Source organism: Cataglyphis hispanica, chromosome 4, assembly GCF_021464435.1.
Source record: "Cataglyphis hispanica isolate Lineage 1 chromosome 4, ULB_Chis1_1.0, whole genome shotgun sequence".
NCBI lineage: Eukaryota > Metazoa > Arthropoda > Insecta > Hymenoptera > Formicidae > Cataglyphis > Cataglyphis hispanica.
Window position 1 is genome coordinate 11,036,556 of NC_065957.1, and position 22,961 is coordinate 11,059,516.

The window sequence follows — 22,961 nt, forward strand, 5'->3', positions numbered from 1 at the left end:
CGTTAATGAGGAAGGCTCTTTGATTTAGTGCGGGGTAAATTTTTTGTGATTCTTTTACACTCGCTTTATTGCGTAAGCTTGACGTAATGTTCGATGATCGAGATAGAAAAGATAAAAAGATGATAATTTTAGGCTGCAATTCTAGATCATTATTATTATAATTAATATCTATTCATTTAAAACTCACGAATAGTGGCTGGCTAGAGATCTCAAAATATAAAAAATTATTAAAAAAAGATCTGTAACGTCTCTTTCAAACAAAAGACTTCTTTAATATTTTTCAGTATTATATACATATACATATAGTGTACATATACATATAACATATGTATATCGTGAAATCAACTCGAATGTCTTTAGATATCTTAATCCATAATTGGATATCAAATAATACTTTGCATAAAAATAAGCATTGGTATAATTATCATAACTCCATATTGTCCGCACTTATTCAGAAATTAGACAATTTCAACGTACTCTCGACTTATTTTCGAGCGAACGTTTTCATAACCGAAATGGAAGAATAATGACGGGCGGAACAATGCACGATCGGCGGTGGACGGCTGCGAAATCGGCTTTACCAGCCTTATATTATTACCGGCCGGCGAAAAGTCCTTCCTGACCAAAGGGACGGCCCCGACTCTCTCGCAGCCGTACATTTACGAAATTACCGTATACGTATGAGACAATTCCATCGTCGCGAAAAAGGTCCGCGGAAATCCGTGCGTCGCAATTTATCTGAGTAATACGATTTAACGTGCTCGCCAGGTGGCAAACGAACGGGGTGGTGAACGGACGGAACGTAGAGATGCGGTGGGTATGTATATATAGGGGATGCGTATGACCGGGAGATCGCATACGGTCGACATATCCCCGTCCGCGGAGAGGCGATAAATAAAAATACATCAAGTGCAACCTTTTACGCCGCAAATTGATACATATATTGCCAGCCACCCCGCTGTATCGAGTAACGGGTGTTCGCACTATATAACTCCTACCATTTCGTCGTAATTCGTGAAAGCATTCTTTGTAAGCATACATATATTGCAATACAAGTATATGACATTAGTATGCATATTCGCAGTCAAAACGTATGAATTTAATTATATATATATGATATTTTGATTATATATTACAGAAGCAAAAGTACCGGAATGCCTTGAGAACAGAAACAATATTTTCTTAAACACGATAATATTGATATTATCATGAAATTACTTTAATATCATGAAATTTTCAGAGTGTGTAAATTTTATCACGCTAACTATATGTGTCAATAAAGCAAACACACGTGTCAGTCGCATGAAAACATAGCACGATAAAAACATTGTACCATATAATAAAACTATTGTTATCATGCGTGATAAAATATAATCAGATATAATCTTAGCTGGAAAGGCAAAATGTAAAGTGCGTGATATTATAATGCACCTCGCGACTACTCTTGTATCAATAAACTTATCGCAAAACATCTGTAATTTTGTTGATAGTAGAATGAAAAGATCCCACCCGGTAGATCGAGCGAAACCCGGTGATCGCGCAAAGCTCGCAGGATGCACACACAAATTGGTTATCAAAGGATATTACCGCACGCTGCAACATCGATACACACTCGATTTGATGTGTCGACGGTGCTCTCGGCGCGTCCCGCCGCGAGAGAAGAGGAAGAGAAAATATTTGCGCGTACTTGGGCTCTATCGGATTTTCCGCTTGCGGCACGGGGTTTTTATTAAAAGCTTTCCCGACCCCGAGCCAAATCCGATTTGTGCTTCGATTCATCCCGGCTATCGAACAACGACATCAGATCCATTTTTAATATACGTGGACATCTTCCGAATGAGAGATTCGTTTATTCGTTCGATTATTGGTTCCGGTCTTTTCCTGAAAACATGTTCTTTTTTATTTTTAATGTATGAATTTACATAATAATTATTTTTTTATAAATATTTTCCTAAAAGCATAGTAATTAATACTTTGCGCATTTTCTCTTTTTTAAATATTAAAAATTGTAAATTCGATTCGAACAAATATCATTCCAGCAAATTGTTGTTTATATATATATATATATATAATTAATCATTTTGATAAGAAATTAAAAAAGAAACGTAGCAACCTCAATTTCCTCGACCACAAAGGATCCCCCGAGCAGAGAGAACCACGGCATCGCCTGCCATAACTCAGGATGAAGCACACGTGTCGCGGTGCGATCGGACAATCGAATCATTAATTGATTTGATTGATTGTATCTGCGCACGTTGACGGTTGCACATGTTGAATAGGCAACCGTATCGCTGCCTCTCGGCTGCGGTAAGTCCAGAGTATTCGTATGTAACCCGACCGTCCGTCCACCCACACGCACACACGTGCCATATTCTACACGTGCACTCGCCCCAACGACTAACCCGGCACGTATGACCACCACGACGACACCAACGACAACGACGACGACGACGACGACGAGGACGACGAGGACGACGACGACGACGATGGGCAGGAGAAGGTTACCGCGGGCACACGTGTACGGCCGACTGTCATTTGTCATCGCGGCTAATTTGCCACGTTCTGAGATACGGTGACGCCTCTGACGTGGTCATTATTAAGATGCGAATTAGTAACAATTTGCGCCGGATTTAGTCTGGACTTGATCTGTTTATGGCCCGGCCGGATTAGGCCGGCGAGCCTTACGCGTAAATCAATATTAACCATCGTGGCCGGGGTCCATCGCGGTCCAACGTCGTTATCGAACGCGCAGGATCGTCTACGAAACGGTGGTAAAGCCACAGAGCATCATTGTCACAGCGCAGATCCGCGATATCACGCGTCGTACGAAATACGCAGAATTCGTCGAGGGTAAGAGATCGAAAGTTTCAGTCTTCTCGGCATTTACATTATACTCGAGAAAAACGTTCATACTTATAAATGTATAAGAATATTAAATAACAATTTGACGGCAAAGAAAATAAAAATTATTTTGTATAAATATAGATCGTAATAATATTATTAAAATAAATAATGCATATTTATTATAATAATCTTGAAAAATACAAGTTTTATAAATTCTTCTTAAATTGATTCTCATATATATTTCGACAGAATAGTTAAACAGTCGTCATATATCAATTTCGCTACTACAATTTCGAATTCTGTATCATTTGATATAACACCATTGAAGAAACATAGACGATCCTGATTAACGATACGGGAGAGAGAGAGAGAGTATCAGGCGAGCACTCGGCCGAAGAAAGGTATGTATCTAGGATCGCTATTGGACGGAAGGGGGAGGAGGAGAGGGCGGGGGTGAGGGGAGGGGGAAGGGTGAAGTGCGCCCGTGTACCAAGGGTGGCATTATATTGCGGCTTGTCTCGCTTCAGAAACTTTGCACTGTAGTGTCGCTTCGGCCGCACCAACGAACAGGGATGGAGGTTGGGGAGATAGGGCGGACGGCACTGGACGTGAGAGGGTGGATTGAGAAGGGTGGAGCAGAAGTGCTGCCGGACTCTGAATACGATCATTCTTTACGACCACCCCGTCCAAAGATCGCCCACATAGCACCGGTATTTACCCGGCGACACCGACTCGCGACTTGCCGTTTCGTGGATCGAAACGAAACAGACGGCAACTGCGAGACAGAGAGAGAGAGAGAGCAGAAGAGAACGATAGATGGACGTCATGAAACGAACGAACAGAAAGTGAGAGAGAAAGAAAGAGAAAGAGATGCAAATAGCTTCGGTAGCACCAAGAGAACTGTCGGGGATGAGAGGGAAGAGAGAAGGGCAGAGAGGGCGAGAACGGTCAGGGATGGTCAGGGCAAAAGGCTGGGGCTTGCTCGGAAAGAGGAGGCAGAGAGAAGGAAAGGGGGAAGTGCAAGGCGAAAGGGGGCGAGTGCGAGAGTCGAGTCGAGTCTGTGAGTTCACGTTCGTCTACCTCCCCGACGTTGCACAATACGGTGCGCCTACCCTCGACAGCGTCCATAGACTGGACGCCGTATTGTCTCCGCTGAATAGGGTCTTGCAAGATTTATTTCGTATATTTCACTTGTCGTTTCAATAGCGCGATAGCGCGCACGTAGCGGCGTGAACGCCGCCTTTCTTCGGTCGCGCGCGGTCGCGCTCCATCCTGTCCTCCTCTCCCTCCTCTCGACCGTTTATCTAACAATAAGGAGCAAGTTTCCGCGCGCGCTTCAACGCGTCGACAGTTTGTTCATCGTGAACTGTGTCACCGAAAGGTAACCGTCGCCAACTATAACTTGTCAGCGACCTGTCGTGTGTAATTACGAAGAACGAATATAAACTGTGATTTTCAACGTCGTATTCTAATTATTAATATGCCGTTATTTTTCTTTTAACTCCATATCATTGGAATTATTATCCCACCTTATTAGCCCAATTATTAGCCTATCTATTATTATCAAGATTACAATATATCTTTATTGCATTTTTTCACTAATTTATCAACGTCTTACAAAAATAGGAAATAATAATTACGAAATTATTAATAATAATCAATTGATATTTTTTTGAGTAATGTTCTTTTTAAAATATTATTTTTATGTTTTTTGCATAATATTATCCTTCAGATATTCCAATAGAATCACTTTATTTAACGCGAATAATTTTTCTCGTAAGGTTACGCGTAATCGAGTCGTAAATCTCCACATTATTGTTAACAATTCAGAATTGTGTCGGGATTACGAAGAGGGAATATCGTGAATTTCGTCGTCGATCCGAATGGCAAAAAAAAAAAAAAGATCATTGAAGAAGGCCGTTTCGCTTTATCTATGAGAAATGGCTCGCTTAAATATTTATAATGCTAAAAAAAAATTAATGGGAACCCACGTCCCGCCATGAGTATATTGTCAAGGGGTGTCGCTGTCTAGGCTGCCAAAGGGCTCTTCCGTAATATTAGCCATACCACCGAGAAGGGTTCGACGTCCAGCTTTCGTTCTGCCTTTATCATCGTGCATCTTTTTCTCTCATTAATTTGCTTATCCCTTTCACCTCTCGATGCCCGACGTTGTTTTCATGCCACTCTAGACTTCGCATACGCGATATTTTAACATACACGAGATATATTAAAGAGTATAACTCAAAATGTATAATTTATTTTGTATGGAACTGACACGGCTCTGTAATCAAGGCTTAGATAAATCAATAGATATTAAAAATATTATTATTATTATTGTTTACTAATTAACTTAGTAATAAACAATATCATCTATATCTTATCCATATCTCTACAATATCTTAATTATAATAAATAATTATCATGTTAATAATATATATTAGTACACAATAGCCGCCAAGAAATAAGAATTTTAAACAGATTAATGTAATTAAACATTATTATTAAATATGTTTCAACAAAATTATAAGAAACTATATTAATGATATTAATGCGAAATACGAGAAGACCAATTCAGCTAACTCTTATCATTATTGTAGCCGTATACAAGATAGAACAATAAAATCCTTATCGTGTGGTCACAAATTAAAAATAATTATATTTTAAGCTTAATTCTTAATCAAGCGAAAGCGTTCGCGAGAGTTGCTTTCTCTGAGAAAACGGCGCCCATTATCTCCCCGAATGAGATTGTTGTCAATGAATTATTAGCGTATTTTTTTTTTTTTTTTTACAGATGTAAGCGTCTCCCCTTTATTGCACATCAACCCTTTTTCTAAAGCCCCCGCCTCGTCAAAACGTATTCGCCTCGGGGGATAAACCTTCCCGTAAACCTCGATATCAAGTGTCCTGAATCCGTTTGAAAAAATATTTTACGACACTGTATCCTTATCGTTATTGTTCCAGCAGGAGCACTCAACCTTTTTTTAAACTGTCACTTTGACACAGTCAATATTTCATTTTTTTGCTATTCTCTTTACTATACTTTACGTTGCAATTGTGTAAAATTTTTAAAAACTGTTATTTTCGAACCAACTTTTAAAATAGAGTGAAAATTAGAATTTCATTTTAAATTGTTCTCTATCGTATTTTATCAAAGTATTCGATCCAATACATAATAAAATTTTCAAAGAATTAAATAAACTATCAAAATATATATGAGAAAAAAACTGTCTTAATGTCCACATCATAAATCGACAAAAGAATTAATAATTAACGTTGCTTTTCTCGATTCCCGACCATTCACTTCCTGACCGCGGCGTGATTTTTTTGTCTCCCCTCAGACGGCTGTTTCCGTAACATTAGGTTCTTTATTTATGGAGTTTCATTAAGATAAAGAAAAGTAAAGGGAAAAAGGGTTGCCGTCACCGAACACCGTGCAATTATTTTCACGACAGACCAAGCGTCTTTCTTCAACCCCTTTAGGGCGTTAAAGGTTATCGAGCGAAAATGCAATGCAAATAAAGCAGTCAAACAAATATCAATATCGATTTGCAATTTTTTTGCCAAAAATAAACTTTAAAACTCCTTTCTCCAGCAAGCTTTACATCTATACATTTCTTAATTTATCGTCATCCACATTAATTCACGATTACTATAATTAAATGTAAATAATTGTTACGTGGATTGTTTCCTTTGAGTTGTAAATCAATAAATTTTAATTAATTAATTCCAATAAATTAAAATTTAATTTCAAAACACAATAAAAAGTTATTTGTCTGTTTTCTCACATTTTGTCGACTTCTGTCTATATCGCTTGTTGAGTTTTATAAAATAAAACAAGCGACGATGAGTTTTCCATCCCTCGAATGCGTCGATTCCCAAACGATTCTCACAACACCTTCAACAGTGACAGAAGTGTTTCGGCGCCGCGTCAAGTTTTCATTTGTGTCAAGTTGCGAATGGGTTCGGCGATTGTTCAGCGCGCTGGGTCAGGTTGCGGATGTAGGTGTTGAAATTGAATGCGGACGAGAAGAGCGGCTCACGGAGAAAGGGCGCGGGAGACCGTTGAAGTGGAGGTGACGTGAAGTCCGGACCCGGACCCGTCAACCGTATCTTCGGACGAACATTGGTCAGCACTACGCTAGGTATACACCCCGCAACACGCGGACGCCTTTCCCTTGTACCATCGGTGTGTATCTACCATCGGGCGGAGAGAAATAGCAAAGGGGGATATACGCGCTGTGTCCATTGTACCGTGAACTTTGAAACAACTTTTGGGAAAAGAGTTTCAAGCGCGGCATCTACGGGAAATCAGAGGACCGTAACTTGAACGTGACCGCGATCGCTCGACCGCAAACATTCACTATGTATGACGTTATTTTAAGGATAACACCATATCTATATATATATACATATATATATATATAATATAAAATAAAATATTTTCTTTCGTTGTCTTACTGATCTTCAACGTGAAAGAATGTTTTTCAAGAGATATATACGTGGAGAAAATAATTATAAAAATGTGAATAGATAACTATGAAGACATAAATTATCAATATAATTTTTGTATATTAATTAAATAAAAAAACTAATTACATTATATTTTGTCACTGACAAGTATCGAAGAAACACGGCGAGTTAGTATATTGTGTAAACGAGAGGAAAAAGTTTTGTCACGCAGCCCTTCAGTACGTTACAGATTCACAAGACGGCAGCACTGCACGGTACATCTATGATATATTTTCTGTACAATCACGTGTGGAATTTTTTAATAAAAATGTAAAGGAATTTTAAAAAATAAAAATATATCAATAATTTTTTATTATATCAATTTTTTTTCTTAAAAAAGAAATCAGATAACTGTCATAAAAATGACGTTTGAATATATTTTCTCATTTGAACAACAAAAACAATTCTTTAAAATATATTTTTAAACATAATTACATCGCGTTGTAATTCAATTTAATATGGCACGTTATATACATTCGCGTTTACGGGGAAAGCATTTCCAATTATAGTTACACCGTTCGGAGGAAACTGATTCTGGAATCGGCACACTCCCGGAGCATGAAGTCCCGATAAGTCATTTCGAAATAATGGTAGGTGGGTGTTATGCGAGTTTAAGGTCTCGGCCGGTTCTCGCACGAGGGCGAAGGTGGCGGACGACAGTTTAGGGGTGTAAGACGGGCTGACCTCGGGTCGTGACCCCCATTTATACTCTATTACCACTACATTAGTCTCTAGTGCGGGGATTTATGATCCTTGTTCGAGTTCTTCAGGTTGACCGAAACTTTCGACGAATCGACCGGAAGCACGTGACACTAATGGAGAAAATGTCAAACGCGGCTACCGCGTTTTGTGCCGATTTGATTTTCGCTCTAATATGGATACCTAAGTATAAATAAAGTCTACTAATGATACGTGTTTTGTTACATCTTTATCATTTTTCTTTATGTGAGACAAAAATCTAATCGCGAAAATACATTTGGAATTTAAAGATTTATCTTATCCTCTAAATAATATTTTGTTAATATATTCTTATACATGATTTTAAAATATATTATTTTAAATTTCCAAGATTAAAAGCTGATAGTAGCTAATACTGTCGTTATATTTTTTCATCTTCTTAAAATTCAATAGAAAAAAAATTTATTTCTTTGCATACAGACAATGATTCATCCAATGCAATCAATATATTCTTATTTTCTCGCTTCCCTATCAGCGCGTTTCCTCTCCCCCTCTCCTCCCCACGCCCCGTAATTTTTAATTACCGCTATCTGGAGGGTGTACCGCCCTGAAATATTTCTCCTCGCGTCTCACTCCGGAATCACACGCCGATATAAATTACTGCCAGCCAGCTAGCGACTTTATCTTCTTTATCTACCAAGTATTTTAGCGGTTATTTTTTCCGGCAAGCCGGGCCACTTCCGACTGCCCATTACCTTCGCCAGAGACGTCGCCAGAAATGGAATTAGCTACTTTAAACGAGAAAATTTTTAATTATTCCTTATCGAAAAGTAATCTGCCCGCCCCCACTCGCCCCGTAACGACGCGTTTTCATGCGGGAGGATGCCGGGAGGTTAACGCGAAGTCTCGTAATTCACCGTTTTTTACTTCCAACAGTTTCGTGTAGCGCATGATCTCGCGGCGTACGCTTCTCTTTCGCCTTCTGCGATCTTGCAAGCCTTTTCACTGCAAATATAATGTTAATATAAAAGATGAATCGATGATCGTAATAAATTAGTAGTGCACACAATTCAAGCGTCAAAATATAAAATACTAAATTTTAAAACTTGAAAAATTGAAACTTGAAAGACTATTAATAACAAGCTAATGCTGTACAAAAAAAAAATTATCACAAATTATAACAATTATTTATCAAAATTGTAACTATAAATTAAACAAATACAATGCATGATACTTAAAAAAAACTTGAAGTAGATGTTCCCAAGAGCAGAGGCATCAATAGTGTAGAGTGTCCCCGTTAATCTAAATAATTCAGAATGTTTGATGGAAGTCGAGGAGACAAGGGGACTTATTAGTTCGGGAGAAAACGATAAAGAAAGAACTTATTACTTATCTACACCATCATCATTCGCCTCTCGAGGAATATTCAAGAACGCTTATGCCCTTGTCAAAGAGACTGAGAAGAGGCTCGTGCGTTTGAGAAGGAGCTGTCAATTTTCGTCTAACCGTATTGAGAGGCGCTGATAGATTCGCATCAAATATTCACGACTTCGACAGGCCCTTACGACGTTATTCCGCCGGTCGTTCGCGTGTTATCGAATAATAGCGGATGTCAGTACACGCGGAATAAGGGGATGCCTGACAAATTCTTTGTGCCAGTCAATTATTGATTTCGGCAGCGCCGTCCTCGCCTTGCCAATTTACTCTGAAGAAATAATCAAACGATATTATAGGCTCGCTTGTTATCGTCAATATTATCGATATTACGGTCATATTAATTTGATATTAATCTGATTAAGGGATATAATAGATTAAAAAGAAAAAATAAGATACTAAACACTACATTGCATCGCATTCTTGTTCAATGACAGTGAGAAGTCAAATCAGCAATAAAGTGTCATATGTATAAAAAAATATAAATATCTAGGCTTTTTCTAATTTATAATGTTGTACGCAAAATCTGTAATATAAGTCGTATTAAAAAGATGCATATTATGTACAGTCGTATTAAAAAGATGCATATTATGTACAGTCGTATTAAAAAGATGCATATTACATACTTTATATTGCGAATATTTTAATTTTTCCTAGCGCCAAATGGAAAAAATTGACATCAGGATAAAGTTCTCGTTTCGTTCTTGAGAACATCTCGTTTCTTTCCATAATACTCTTTCTATCGTCACCGACGCTCTCCAGGCGCTCGTGGGAACCACGAAAACGGGGAGGAGGGAAGAAGCAAGAAGAAGAAAGTTTATAAAATATTTAAAAGTACGGAAACGTCTCCTATCGCCTGCGGCAATAAATTTCCACTTACATTTTATTTTCGTTTCATTCGTAACGCTCGAGAACGAAATGATGTACGAACGAACGATGGGAGCGGAGAAAAAGAAACTGCAAAAAGAGAGAGGAAGACGTAAGGCTGACTGAAATGCCGGAGGGGAATATTGAGGAATGTTTTTGATGACGGACGGCGACTTCTTTGTAATAGAAACGGTATCTGTTGTAATAACGCATAGATGTGAATTACACACCAAAAATATTAAAGTCGATATTTGTTATAAGGAGATGAAGAGAAACGTATATAAAATGCGATATAAAATAAAACAATATTTAATTTTAGTTCCTTGATCTGATAGAATTTTTCATCACTATATCACTTCCCTGTCTCGTGCCCTATTTTATGCTCAAACATGTTTCTCTCTTTAAAATTTATATGATGTCTTTCGAATGTATTTCGTATGAAATAAACAATGAAGACACGAAATTTTCAGCTCGGTCCTCCCAATGGACCCACATCGATTTCCGTCGCGTGGGGCATAAGACGCGTTCCTCCACCATCACCGAGGACACACGACTCGGGGAACGATGTGTATATTTTCCGGTTGACGATGCGAGACCTATTTAACGGGCGCGAGTCCGGTAATGGGATTCGAACTTGGCACTCTTGGGAGCCATTCAGATCCGCTTGCTTCTTCTTTCACCGCATCTATATATACTCCATATGTCACCCGAAGAATGGCAGGCATGACAGATTCGATAGGACTTGATTATAATTCATTGTTACTTATAAATGTTGATTAATAAAACACTATTAGAATAGCTCAAAATTTATAAATTTCCAACAAAATATCTGTTATGTATAAAAAGAAACTTAATAATCTGATTATTTTAATAATTTTTATTATTACTAATGTGATGCCAAATTTTTCGATTATATGTATATGTGATTTTAAAAAAAATTTAATAATTATTCGGAACATTTTTGATAGTTTCTTTTATATATTAAAAGTCAAAAACTGACAGATGTTTAAATGAATATTATCAGAGTATCATAAAACTATGTGATGCAGTCTATGAATATTCACAAACTCGTTAAGCAAATGTAACAGTCCAAATACGATGTATTTAAACAAAAATTTATAATACACCAAAGATATGTACGTTTCAATCTTATTAACGAGAGAACCTTCGCAACGTCCGCGACGGTTTTTGGGGCAGGTTAATTCCAGATCCGTGGTTTTCTGAGACGCGCAAAACAATACATGACGTTCAAACGTGGACCAACGATCTCGAGTGGTTTTGGTTACTACTCGGTTTGCGGTTCATTTGTCGCAAAGAACCATTTTCTCCCATCAGAAGGCTATTCAATCCCGCCGCGGTTACTCATTAGATTAAGTTCATGTGCGAAAACTCGGCTATGCATTCTATTTCTTTCTCATATACATATATGAAAAATCTATATTTTTTTTTTTTTTGAAAAAACTATAGGTACAATTTTACCGGAGGCAAAAATAAATTCCTTGTAGTTTAGTACGGGGGGAATATATACTTTATTATAATATATGTATCCTAGATCAAACAGGCGCGTAGTCAGAGACACAGGATGATAAAACACATACCCTTTCCTCGTCGTTCGGTGATAATTTAGCGGTCAGCAAAGATTTAATGGCAAATTAGCTAATAATTACTAGCAACCTCCATGCCGGACGTGGCCTTAACTCGAATGCGATTGTATTTCTCGGGCGTTCGAGTTCGATAATGGGAATGCAAGAGCTGCGAAAGCGCTAACCTGGCTCCATTATCGAAATAGCAATTAGAATAAATCAAAAGTACGCCAACTCGTGCAATCGGTGCGCCGATTCGTAGAAAATTACGGGATACGTTACAATCTTCTCTCCTAATATTTCCGACAGGCTTTATAATTCGACGAAAAGTTCGGTCCCCTGCTAATTTAAATTCAGTCAAAATATAAAATATGTTAAAACTGATCAAATTTTTTTAATCAACATTCCCGTATAAAAATCAATAATGTTTTAAGAATATTAAGAAACCGAGAACATAAAAAAGCAAAAAATATTCTCGTTACATTTTTTCATCACTGAATCAAATATAAATATAGCAAAATTAAAAAGTCATTAACTTGAATATTTTATTAAACATAATTATATATAATATTGACGAAAAAATCACCAAGTTTATCGCGTCAAAATAAAAAAATCTTTCAATCCAAAAAAAAGTAACTTCAAACATATGAATCCACATTCAATTACGTCCATTAACACTATGGTACATATGAGAACAGCTTTCCCTTGAATAATGCTACTATTTTATACATGCACACGGAGGCTACATCCGGCCACGTGATGCAGTAATCGAATCTTACCCCCCGAGGGAGAATAACGGCTTGTCTCGATCGCGTGATGTCTCGTCGTATCATCCCCGAAGACAACCGGACTCTTTCTCTCAATAGGTTTATAATTTTTGGATGTCGAAGAAGCAGCGTTAACCAATAGTGGTGGTTCATAGATTCTCGTATGGAATGGCACAAGGGGATGGGGATAAAGTGCTGCGCGTAGCTTAGGTTGTGCTCGATCTCCTCTATCCAATTACCCCGACCATCGGTGCTCACCAACGGGGACTTCCGGCGACAATACTCCGGATCTCCCGACTTTCCCCGATACCACGTTTGACCCACTACCCCTCGACTTTGAGTATTTCGCCCTGGGGGTGCTCAATGTCGTCAAAACGTCGCGGTAGCCCCCCTTCGTGACGAAGCGCAACAACCAAATAAGACACGCAAGCCTACCGCCTCGAAGAATGATGCACGTGACCAACCGGAGGGTCGTCCGTCGTCACGATGTCGTTCTCACGGAAGGTGCAGGCGGCTTACGTGCGGCAACAACGGCAAGACACCCGGTAGATCGGGTCCAGGGGACCGCTTACGGGGGTGGGAGAAGGGGGAAACAAGCTGGGAATTTGTCGATGTGCTCGTCGCATTATCATGCGACGTCATGCGTGCATCACGTATTGAGAATATGCTCGCGTATCCCAAGAGCTTTAGCTCTCTTTCATCGGCAAATTATTTAAGGAAACAGATGCAACATATGTGTAAACGGCAAAATTTATAGTAAAATAATATTATGAAAAAATCAAAAGCTCTCAAACGTATAAGTAAATTGTACTGAGTTACAAATATATATATATATATATATACATAAAATGTATATTGTAATTTATTATACAATTTTTCTTATATCGAATTGTTTAATTATATTTCTTTTTGACATTAGTAAGTGCTTTATTTATACAAACTTTGAAACATATATATATGAGCGCATTTACATCCGTTTCATTTCTGACGAAGTCAGGAACATTGACGGACACCAAAAACAAGGTCGCGTATTGAGATCCACTGAAGTCCAGTGGCTGTCCGCAAGAATTTGTCCGGTCAAGAGGGACGGGAGCGGTTGGTTTATCAATCCACCCCCTTCCTGGATGGCAGATTCCGACCGAACAAACGGACGTTAGAGCGGGGAGCTTGGCTTAGTGCGGTACTGGAAAGCACTTGATCTTAGAGAAGCGACCACCTCTATGGCCAGCTCAAACTACGCCAACCCAAGCTTCCCCTCCCCCTCCCTCTCTATCCCGGTGGTGGTTTTGCTCGCGCCGAGAGGGTTAAAGGCCGACACGCCAACGAGTTGGGTAAACGCCATTTAATAGAGGACGGTAATGTCATCCGTTCAATTTGTGAACAATTTGGTTCGATGTCTTTTTGCTTGACTTGGCGCGTGACTCTTGCACAAAGCAAAATAGTTAGCGAAACGCCATTCCTCGAGATGCGTCAGTTGCATGTAGCAATGTATAGCTCAATATTTTATTTTGACTCAATAAACACAATAAATTTCAACTCGATCTATCTAACAGATGCAATTCTTTACTAATGAATAAAATTATAAAACAATCATAATAAATTATATAACATAAATTATATAACAATCATTAACATTTAATTCAATAGAGTTATTGACAATTAATTTATAATAATTAATTTATATTAATACAAGCAAGTAGAGAAGAAATCAACTCCAGTATATGTTTTAGTTTATAATAAATTACAAATGTCATACCAATCAATATGATGAAATCCTCATGTAAATTTCAAAACTTAAGTTCGAGCTCAAGTATTACACATATATGTTTTATCTCGATATTACTTCTAGAGACTGCGTAGGGAGTTCGTAGACACAGACACTGCGCTAATGATCAAGAATATCCCGTCAAGTTTTGAATATCGCCTCCGACGAGACGCTCGTCAAGTAAGGGACGGGACGTTTTCAATGCCTGATTATGGCGTCGGACATGGCCGCGTCAATTCATCTCCCGAAGAGAAAAGGCTCCCCCGCGATCCAACCGTGTCAGATATCCTGCCAGGAATCGTTGCTCAGGTGAAGCGCGAAGTCGGAAGCCCTTTTCTATATTATTCGCGATGAATAACGAGATCACTCAGTCATTCCCTCCAATTTAAGTGTAACGAGCCACACCGATACATTCCTTCTTATTCTTTTTCCGGGTCTCCGTTTCTCCTCCCCCACTTACCCAACCCATTTCCTGCCATCCTCTCCCCTCCCCCTTCCCACCCTTCCACTCCCCGACGTGATGTAATCCCGCACAATCCAGACATTTTTCACCATTACTCGAGCGGTCGTAGCGATGGCGGGCAAATAATTAATTTCTCACGAAACTAACGAGCGCCGCTTTTCTTTTCAAGCCGACGGTGTATTCTATATCATAACCGATTCAAGAAGAAGAAGAGAAACGGAAATACATTGTGAAAAAGATGGTGCAAAGGTAATCACGCCACAATATCAAAATTTCATCTTATTTAAATCCTTAAGAATTAATCGACGATTATCAGCTTATGAAAATTTCATACAAAAATCAAAATTTTGTTAAATGTTCTATTTAATTCTTATTACGGTTATTCTTATGATCATAATGTGGTATCTCTCAATCCTCGATACGATAAGCCATGCGATGCGAAACACTTTAGTTTAGTGTAAATTTCCAAAGTCATTCGCATAATCGGGGCTTCTTCCGGGACGAGCGGGGCAATACCGTATTCCTTACGAGGGTGCCAAAGCACCCCGAAGGGTAGTTTGGAGGTCGAAATGGGAGGTGGGGGGGGGGGTTGTTTCACGATAGTTTGGACGATCTATGACCCGAGTTCGCTAAGAGACCACGAAAGGGTGGATTTACTGGTCCGTGCCGCGTTCACACCACACAAATCCAAGTGACCGTCCGGACCCCCTTCCCTTAGTCTCGTGCGACTTACGTCTACCGAACTATTTCCCCGTCGTCGACCATGAATCGCCACGACGTCCGATGTTCACCGGAAGCGAACGCTCACCATACCAATCTGCGGGCTAGCATGATAACTATCTGGCTATCGGGCTTGCCAGATAGTTGTAAAATGATATTTTATTATTTAATACAAAAAAAAAATATCTTGATATGAATAGTAAACAAATATAAATCTTTTGTAGTGAAGAAAAATTTTAATACACATCGTCATATAATAAAATATTAGATAAATTATTAGTCAAAGTTAAAAATTGATAATTTTGCAAAATATTGAATACATTATAGCAAACAATAAAACGCGCAAACATAACATTTTTATTTGCGAATAAAGCAAGCAATCTCAAGAATGACTCTGACAAAGTAACTTGAATACAATATAAACACAATGATGCGATAGACGCATGAGCGTCACGATCTAAATAGCTGATCGCGAAGTCGACAGCACATCGTTAACGTTGATTTAATCTCGAGTGAGGTGGAAGTTGGGGCCAGTGAAAGCGGGGATAGTTGCATAAATAGCTTGTTTGTTATTGCAGATCATTAATCCGATGTTTAAGCAGCCAGAAAATATTCCGCCCGTGATGATGAGAGCTCGGATGTCTTTTGAAAAGGGCGACGGTGCCGGTCGCTTAGCATATCGTAAAAGCGTAACTGCGCCACGAAAAAGCGAGCTGAAGTCGGTAGGTGGGGGAGACACGCGGGGGTACGCGCGCGTCGTGTATCGCACCATAAAGATTACTACCAGCTCGGGACTTTATTGTCACACGTTATAAATGATGTCGCGGACGTACGCCAAATATTCAAATGACACTTTTATCCGCGGCTCCTTTCGGGCGGAAGGATTTTGGCGGATCGCACAGAAGGAGAATCCGAATAGACTCGAGGGGATGCTGCTTTATTGAAAAAGACATTAGTCTTTGCACGTTAAGTTTTGCCAATTTTTTGTGCCAGTTTATTGTTTTAATCATGATATCTATATTTTTTACAATCGTAAAGTTTATTGTAATGTGTTGCGATTTTTTTTTTTCAGAGAGTTGCGCTTAATCCCCGCAGCTTGTTCTTCACCTTTCGCTACAATTCTTATTTTTGGTCGACGGAACCGAAGGCGGAGCAGTTGATACGGAAATGCGGCAATTTCTCAGGGTATTAAGTGAGCCTGCGACCTTTCGTATTAATAACAATAATAGTACACGAGCGAGAAAGAGAGAAAAAGAGGAAGGATAGGGGAGGAGAGGAAGGGGAGCAGGCTGTAATCTGGCTGCGAGCGAGGGATGAGGGCAACTTTTGAAGCCAGATACAAATTACACCTCATTTTTATGCCATTTTAATATCGCCACGCGTCATTAAATATCCCCTCGCCCCTCTAACCCGCGACTCCACCGTGCAACCATGGCGTATCCTATATACTTTCGTAATGGCATCTTACAGGGAATGAAATATTCGTACGCACCCATTAGCGTCTCGAAGGCGGAAGCCTGGGAAGCCACAGAAATCGCACGAAGGAAACGTAGCGGCAATGAAAAATCGAGACGATTTTAAAAGCCGTCGCTGATGACGCGCCCCGGGACGAAAAAAGGATCAGAGGCTGTAAGCGGGTACGCTTGTATCGGCTTAAGCCTGCTAGAATTAATAATAAAATTTACGCAAAAACAACAAGATAGATTTCTGCTAAACTCCCTTTACGAATTCAATCCTAGTAATATGTTAAAAAAATAAAAAAAAATTAAAGTTAAAAAAAATATTCTTTTCTAATAACTTTGTTTATATAGGCGAATCACTATTTCATAAGCATTTACAAAGCTAAGATCCTATGTTTCTCAATGTTGCAGCTCTTCATCACTCAATTAAATTGTAAAGTTACAATTATCTATAAATTACTGAAATTAAATTACACGGTATTTGAAGATCCAGAAAGAATAAACATCGCTAATTTTAATGGACCGTCATCATAAAAATTCCACTTTGAACATTTTCGCAAAAGATGTAATTTCACTTGCGAAAAGAACCATTTTTATGCTCGTATTCTAAATTATGCTAATTTTTCGATGAAGTAGACGGACGATTTGCGATGATTCGGGAAACGAATCCATTCTCTCGAACTGATTTATCGCTCGCCATTTTTTTAGGACACACAACCCTCCCTCGTTATAATATCGTATACGCATTGAACATGTTCATAACTCGCATTTATTGCGGCGTTTCACTTGGCCTTTTATTCGGCGAACTGATACACTCCACCGTACGCAAGGATTTTATGTCGGCTTTTACGAGCCGCAGAAGCGCGTTTTGAATTGGGAACTATGGGAATTACGGGGTCTTCTATCTCAGGAAAGCGTAGTCTTTTCCACGTCATACGAACCAGACGGTATTAACTTTTATTTCGTAACGTTTGTCCTTCAAAGTTTCGCTTGTACGCGGTTAACCGACTTCTTCTTCGCCTGAATACACGGCAAAATTGAGAAAATGTAAAAATGTATTACAAAAATACATATGTGATTATGACTTACCACTTTGTGATCCTTCACTAGATGCTGAAATCTAAAACAGATAAAATATGTAATTAATTCTTAATTTGCATTAGAAAAAAATATTCCAAATTAATTATAAATCAATTATATTTCTTTCTCAAATTTGTAAATATCATTTACAAATAAATATTATAAAATATGTAATTAATTCTTAATTTTTATTAGAAAAAAAATATTCCAAACAAAATATATTTTTTTTTCTCAAATATCATTTACAAATAAATTATATATTTTTAATCGAAAAATAATTACCAACATTCCCTATTAGAAACGCTATTAGAAATCCGCGTAATACATTTTGGGGAAAAGTTACGAAAGTAAAGAATTCTTCAGACTGCGTATTCTGAGAGAGTAAAAGGATTAACGAGGCGGAAAGAAAAACAGAGCGAAGAAGAATTAACGTGTCTTTTCAAAGAGTGGAAAGATACAATTTCCTAATTTTATTCTGCGAAGTGGACTCTCTTCACCGCCGCGTCGGCCGAATCGGACCGAGGGGTGCATCTCCTAAAAGAGTGCTCGCGAGAGAGGAAAAGAGAAGGTCAAAAAAAAAAACAAAAAAAAAACGGAAAGCAAAATTCATCCCCCATTCTTGCCCTCCCTATTTATTATATTATACCAGCGCGCTCCTCTCGCGCGCCAGCTTTCCTTATACCTGAATTGAAAATCTCTCTGCACGTGCGAGATGTATGCGCACCGGCGGCTCTAAGCAAATCGTGTTATCCTATGCCCAGCCAGTCGGCCATCTCTACGTAGCCCGAGAGGAATTAAAATAAATACATATCTTAATTAAGCTCCGGTGTGCCATCCACTGGGTGACCAAAAATGCTACAAAGACAAAATGCTCATATTAACGCGTATCGAAACTTTGTCCGATGACAACAAAAGTATTATTACTATTTAATAGTAATTACAAGTAGACAGAAACAAATATTGCTGTAAAATAAAGAGGAAAAATATTAAATTTAATCTATAATAATACATTATATATTTATAGGTCTTTAAAAATATAACTTTGATCTTTCTTATCTTGAAGAAATGTCGGAAAAACCATACTCGATCACCCGGTATACTCGCATTATACATATGGAAGCATCGCACTCGTTGCTTTATTCCCCTTTATATGCACATTCGAATATCCGCAGGCTGCATCTCAAACTTGATTCTCTCAGTCGGCAGGCAGCGTTAAGAGTTTTCCCGGAGATTCAGTTCGTCCCTCTGCGCATGTTTCCTATATTTTTCCTTCCTCGGCCGCGTCGCCGCGTCCACTCGGAAAAATATATTCGACGAGAAAGATAGGGAAAAAAAAAAAAAGACGAGCCGGCAGCTCGCGATGTGCGCGCGAAGCTTTTTAAGTGGGCGGCGCCGGGTGGCATAAGAAATTCGGTGAAATTTCGCGCAAAACGGAAAAAGAGCCGCGGGCGTATTGGGTTACGCGAATTCTGAAATCCGAGACTTTATAAATGATAAAGCGTCGGGAAAATGGGGGGGGGCGGAAGGGGGGCCGCCTCATCGTCCAAAGGAAGGTCCGACAACGCGGCGGAAAAAAAAAAAACAGCGCGGGAAAGAGAGCGAAGCGGAGCGAGCCGGTTACCGCCTGGTCGGTATAATTAATTTTCGTCGAACGCGAAATCCGTTTAACATACTTTTCGAAACTCTCTAGCCGGATTTCGCGACGAGCCCGGAACAATTTTTTTCAAAGGGCATGCCGCCGGCTGCCTCGCCCTTTTTATCACCGCGCTTCCTATATCCGCTATCGTCTCTCCTCTTCTTCCTATCACGCGCGATGCACCCCGCGCTGCATTTGTGAACGATGCTTAAAGTCACCGGTCGCGCGAAATCACGCGACTAAGTTGCAACGGCAGCCCATTACGCTCGTTTTCGACATGTAAACACGCGACCGGTGCAACTTCGTTTGACGTGCAGAAATTAACGTGCAGCGATCCAAAACTGCGAAAGAGAAGGCGTGGAGGGGAAAAGGGGGAAAGGGGGGGGGGAGGGTTTACGGAACGGGTTGAGAGAGGGTTGGGAGGGTGGAGGGAGATGGACGCGGATGGACGTAACTAGACGTACTTATTATTATTTAGGGGTGCAACGCCGGTGTGGCCCTTCCGGGCTGTCAGTTTCGCAGAGGCGAAATTACATATTCCTCGCAACGACCTCGCGTCGAGACGTGCGAGCAGTACGAGACGAACGGGGACGGACTTTTTATTTCGCCGTTGCCTTTGCTGGCCGCGCGCGGCGGTGTCAAAGCGGCCAGTTCTCCTCAAAGTATAATTATTTTAGTTACAATTAAAAATGTGCAGACCCGCCGGCGACGCGCTCTCGCTTCGCGCCGTGAAAGCGCTTCGGACTTGACCGCCTCTCTACGCCATCAATCTTTCTCCGTTCTTCGTATTGTCGACACGAGCTTCTGTGTTAACCAAAAGAAAACCGCCGAAAGACTAAGAGTTTACAGAAAAATAATACAACGATCAAAGTATTTTAAAATCGGAATAAAAAGTAATATTCTGTTCAACCTAGATATAACAACATTTTTTTTTTTATATTTCACATAACTCATATTATTAAAGTATTTATTTCTACTTTTACTTTTTACGATATTATTTATCGTGATATGTAAACAAAACAAATGATATCGTTTAAATATTATATAAATCTATGAAAATTGATATGTTATAGATATCCATATTAGTATTATATTACGATTATTTTATTTGTGCTATAATATAAGATTAATGTAAGTTGCAAAACCATGGTCGCCTTAGAGTGTTATAAAGATTTAATGCAATCATACTTCACGAATCGGCGGAAGAACGCGGGCAAGGCTACTGGTGCGCAATTACTCTTAACGAGGAACCCCACAGAAAAATATGGCCCGGCAGCAAGAACTTTCCCAATTTTAATCCGTCATTCGAGGCCGACTACGCTGAGAAAAAAAGACGCAACTTTCGTCCTATAACAAGTTGTTGTCCAAGGGAAGAGCAAATAAAGGGGCGCGGTACCCCCTCGCTGAGGTTGCGGATGAGAAAAAGAAGGATCGAGGATCGAAAAACGAAGGAAGGAAGGCCGAAAGAGGATCAGGAAGTGAACCATAAATAAAGGAATTAGTTTTTAATGGACGTTAGTCACTATTAATTGTGGAAAGTTAACCCCTTCCTTTTCCAGCCCGCTTTCTTAACTTCTCCCTCTCTCGTCCTTCTCCTCTCCCCCCCCTCCTCGTCACTCCTTCTATCCTCGTAGTCCTCTGGGAGATCGCGCTTGTCCTTTGAGACTGACGAGAACGTGATAGCAAAGGAATGAACGAACAGCAAAGGTACAGGAGCCTCGAAGGGGCTGAAAAAGCGCCGGAGAAACAGGGCGAAGTCTTTATTTTACATTTCCACGGACCATTCTTTCTTTGTGCGATAATTAAGTAAGCTGAAGCCAACCGCTGGCCGGCCGTCCATTCATGTTCGCCCCGAGCTAGGTTGCCGGCCAAGAAGGGGTTTAAAAATTATCTTCCGTCAGTTTACCCTCACTTGTGAATTATTTTGCGACCGGTGGATGGTTCTTAAGATGGAGTCAATTAAAATGAATATCTTGCTACACTTAGATTGCAACTTTGATGTAAAATTCGTATTTTATTTTCTCCGCATTTTTTTTGTCGGTTAACGTCTACGGTAAATTTTTTTTTTTTTTTTTTGTAATCGTTAGAAATGAGTTTTGAGACAAAATGTAATTGAAATAAATTGGAATTGATATTTTAAAGTCTTCTTCATCTTTTAAATTTACGAAAGTCATCATATGATGGCACTTTGCTCTCAATACACGATTCTTCATGAGCTGCAAACACGTCAGGCTAGACCCAAAACTTCGCTTAAGGGAAAACCGTACACGTGCAGACGATCGCGCACACCTACGCGAGATATTACGTCTCGCAGACTGGAGCACGGCGGAGTTATATTAGACAGGAGCGAAGAGCTCTGGTGGCAACTGCCGTCTTTCACTTCGCACTGAAACCCCGTGCGCCAAGAATCTTGCTAATTAGATATATAAGGAAGCTAATTGTAATAAGGTGGAGTCGGGTGTACACGAGAGAGCCCCCAGCCACCCCATCTCGCCCGTCCACCCTCCTCCCTCTCTCTCTCTCTTTCATCCACCCGGCACACGCACAACCTCGGTACATGCGTACTTTCCCTGACATTCGTACTCATCCGCTTTGAAACCGAAACTGCCGCTGAAGAGATCCCGACGAATCGCGCTCAAAGTAAGCGCAATTAATTTGAATGACGGCACAGTCTGTGAGCATTGCATGAAATTCGGTTCACGACGGAAAAACTGGGAAACAAAGTAAAACGCTTTCAGAATATGATACTGCGAAAGGCATATCAGCATCTTCATATCATTATTTCATTAGTTTTCAATATTTTTTATAAAAAATTTAATAAATTGGCATTTAATCCATTTATTTGGCCCTCGCAAATATTGTGATCAAAATTAATGATAGCTAAAAAATATGTTACAATAAATAATATTAAATTTAAATTAATATAATTTAACATATTATATTAAATTATATTAATTTGATTTTAAAATTCTATTAAACTTTTATAAACATTTTTTTTATTACATGATAGTGAAAGAAAGAGAGGAGAGAGAAAATTATAGATAGAAGTCTCTTTCAAATTTTATCGCAAATTTTGATCGCTTGCAATGAAGTGTAAACATAAGTATATATATTCGTATACTATGAAATACTTACAATATACTTTCAAATTATGC

The 22,961-nt window shown here is 39.2% G+C and overlaps 1 long non-coding RNA gene across 1 annotated transcript in view; it reads right to left on the bottom strand.

Moving 5' to 3' along the window:
* LOC126848829 (uncharacterized) overlaps positions 1-22,961 on the bottom strand; it is a 170,708-nt gene that overhangs the window by 92,566 nt on the left and 55,181 nt on the right. Inside the window, exon 3 of the long non-coding RNA XR_007687313.1 lies at positions 18,180-18,210. This is a non-coding gene — a long non-coding RNA (uncharacterized LOC126848829). The remainder of the gene's footprint in view (positions 1-18,179; positions 18,211-22,961) is intronic.